A 3,588-nucleotide genomic window follows, 5' to 3' on the forward strand; every position below is an offset into this window, starting at 1 on the left:
GTCAGATCACTTGACTTAGTAAGCAACCTTTTTGGCCATATCCAACTAGATAACTACCTAAGATGATTTATATTCCATTTGTTTTTGTTAAGATATAGTATTAAGCTATGTTTTTTCTTGTGTAGTGAGGGTGGAAGTTGGGGTCTTGGAAAATTGCAAACAAGCGCTTGCTTCATTCGATTCAATTCAGGTCTTCTCCTTCTTATTCTTATTATTATTATCATTATTATTATTTGGTTGTCAATTGCTTTGATCTACACTTCTGTTCAGAGTTTACATTTTGCATAAGCATATAACTCTATGGATCTGGCTGTGGAAGCAGTGTCAAAATGCTTGCAGAACTCTTCCGAGGCAGTCTGCAGCAGGTTTCACTGCAATCAGTTTCAACGCGTTTCAAGTGGCACTAGAGAGAACAGAACATACGTTTGGGTGGCCATCTGTGCTGAACCCGCCTCTCTGCAAGAAGAGTGAGCCAAAACACTAGGGACGGGTAGGCTGGGATGCAGTCAGGGAAAGGTAATCAGAGGCTGAAGAGTAGATAGGTGTATATAGGACAGACATGGAATTGTAGGCTCATTAGAGAAGTCGTTCCGCTGCACAGCACAGCATCTCCTTCTTCATCCAAATGACTGGGTTTTATTTTTTCCATCCAAGCTTCCAAAAATCCAGTAAAGAGTACACAGCTGTCAGCATACAGAAATGCTGTATTATCATTAAATCATTGTTATCGACATATTAGAGAGGAAACAAAACATATGAATGCTCCTAACTGCAGTAACAAATGATCAATTTAGATTGTACAAAGCAAGTACAGCTACAACAGGAATTCTATGATGATAACAGAGAGAAAGACAAGGGGGTAGAAGAGGTGTACGGAATACCACACTCTTGCTTTAAGCAATGGTACCTAGTCCACCTAAGGAGTGCTATGGAAATATGGAAGCATATCAGGTATAGCTCCAATACACATGCACATGGCCTTACACTCACACACCACATTGACACACACGCATAATAACTTATTTGAATGCACAATAAAACATAACATGAACAAAAAGGATTTAAATATAGGATCTAGAAAATCTAGGAACTGTCATCCTGTGCTCCCTCTCCATTTCTCAGCAAATACATGTTGTATAAATAGTTATGAGTCGCATTAGTATGTGCTTAAGGGTAAATATAGCACAATCACACTTGCTATAGTCACTAAAACATCTCTAAGGTGTCTGGCTTTTCTCTTAGGTGGACCTACTATCTGCCCACATGTGCACACACACACACACACACACATACACTACACTAGTAACCCTAGCAACACTAGTAACTACACTACCACTCACACAATCTTGAGTCCACAACATCACACACTAATATTCACATCTCTCCTCCACTCTGACATTTTCTCTTTCCAGCAGGCCTTAACGCTTTCGAGGGCCTAAGTAGATTATCTGTTTTATTGTTAAGGTTCTTAATCAAATCCTAATTAAAGAGAACCAATAATAAAAGCTGCTGGACCTCACTGCAAGCTGGAAATACTGCCTTGGTCTCCAGTGACTGAATAATCTCGAGCAGTAGTCCTTACAAACCCCTTCAATGACCTTTGGCCTGATTTTCCTACAGGAAATGAAAGTCATACTTGGTATTACAGCACCATCGGTAGAGACGTTCTACTTCAGAGGGAACAGGTTATGGAGGATGGTGAGCGGTTGGATGCTTCTGTGAGGGACATCATATGGGTTTGTCTACAGTTAATACGAATATGATCAGGATCATTACTCATTACGTATGCACTTGAAGACGAATTCACATTTCTGCGAATGAATATTCATTGGGCATTTCCCTCCCTGTTGGTGTCAGTGGTTTTTTCGTCGAGAAAAAATAAGTATGTAATAAAGACCTTGAATGGTCTGAGACCATAAATGGTCTGAAGTGATGTTGAGGTAGTATTGCTGGGAAATGTGATAATGTTGTGCAATTCCAAGGAAACAGAGCTACTCAGTTCTCTTTAATAAATGCCCCCGGGTCTGACACTTGTGCAACTCAGGAGCAAAGCAATGGATTCCTTGGAAAAGCCAACCTGTTCCAACCTTCTAAAGTGGTCTCGTCTGCACTACTGGCCTGGGAACCTCTAGAGACCTCACATTCTCATCATACATCCTCATAAGTCATTTCAAATAACACATTCAGCTGTCAAAAATGAAATGACGATTTATACTGAAATGAACATGATGTACACCGTGGTGTGAGAAAATTCTCCAAATGTGATTGGCTAGAGGGAGGGGGGGGGGGGGGGGGGGGGGTTCAGGGGAGGATGACAGTGTTGTGACGATGACTGTCACTATCATCCACCCTCTTCTGTCACCTTCTGAAGACTCACCTCTTCAAACGTATGCTGGATTCACGCCATTTACACCTGCCATAAGCTACCGGTTGGACTGAGAGCCCAGCTCACTGCTGTAATTTAGTCTGTGTTGATGGCCAACAGCTAGAAATTAGGATTCACACCCACTTACGGAAAAGGATTTCAAACATATAACAACATGGCTCTTACTTTTTATGTAATTGTATGTTGGACTGCAATTGCTTATTTGTTATTTTTATACTACATTGTTTTTAAAATGCCCTGTAAATTGCCATGGATAAGACCATCTGCTAAACAATCATAATAATAAACATATTACACATAAACGTGTACATTATAAATAATATGAAATAGCATTAATGATGGGTTGGAGACACAGGATGCAGTGAGGGTCTTCCCAATGGTGAGACTTTCTGTGTTACCATTTTGGTGGATTGGAGAACAGGGATGAAATGGGTTAATTGTCTTTTTAATGCAAGAATTCTGTCAACCTGCCCCACAATGCGTCTACACAAAAGTTGTGCTCTTCTCTATCTTTTGAAAAAAAAAAAAATATATATATATATATATATATATATATATATGTCATGAATTTTCCTATTTTTGAGCCCAAGAGACAATTAAACTGAGTAAGACCGAATTAGATGGAGATAGCTGTAATATCATATTGCATTGGAACACTCCTTAGCCTAAACGTGTTATTACATGATAATGCTTTGGCATGTTACAGCAGCCGAGAAGAGGTGGAATGGCTGCTTTCACATGATGGAATTATTCGATTCAGCAATTGTTTTATCACAACGTGTTGGTACGTGAGAAGCCCTCAAAAAATAACATTAAAAAAAGTGTCACATGGAAAAATGCCATTCGATAATACACCGATTTTTTTTTCCCCTCTCGTGCCACAGGAGAAACGAATTAACGTCACAGAATCGGTACTGAGCAACTCACCTGCAACACGAAGGAGCTGCCATGTGAGCCCGAGGAAAGCGAGCATTCCCACACCACAGCAGCAGAGCCGCCGTCTTCTGGTGCCCGACGCCGCCTTCATCCCGCTGTGGGTCCCGCTCCCGTCAGAACATGTCTGTCACGAACGGCAGGAACCTCTGTTCCCACTTACTCACTGGCGGCGCCTTTTCAGAAACCTCATTGAAATCTTAATCGCTTATCGAGCTGCCCGAATAGCGCACGGCTTTTTTTTTTTACGGCCCTACATCGCTTCGTCG

Source organism: Megalops cyprinoides, chromosome 3 (genome assembly GCF_013368585.1).
Source record: "Megalops cyprinoides isolate fMegCyp1 chromosome 3, fMegCyp1.pri, whole genome shotgun sequence".
Taxonomy (NCBI): domain Eukaryota; kingdom Metazoa; phylum Chordata; class Actinopteri; order Elopiformes; family Megalopidae; genus Megalops; species Megalops cyprinoides.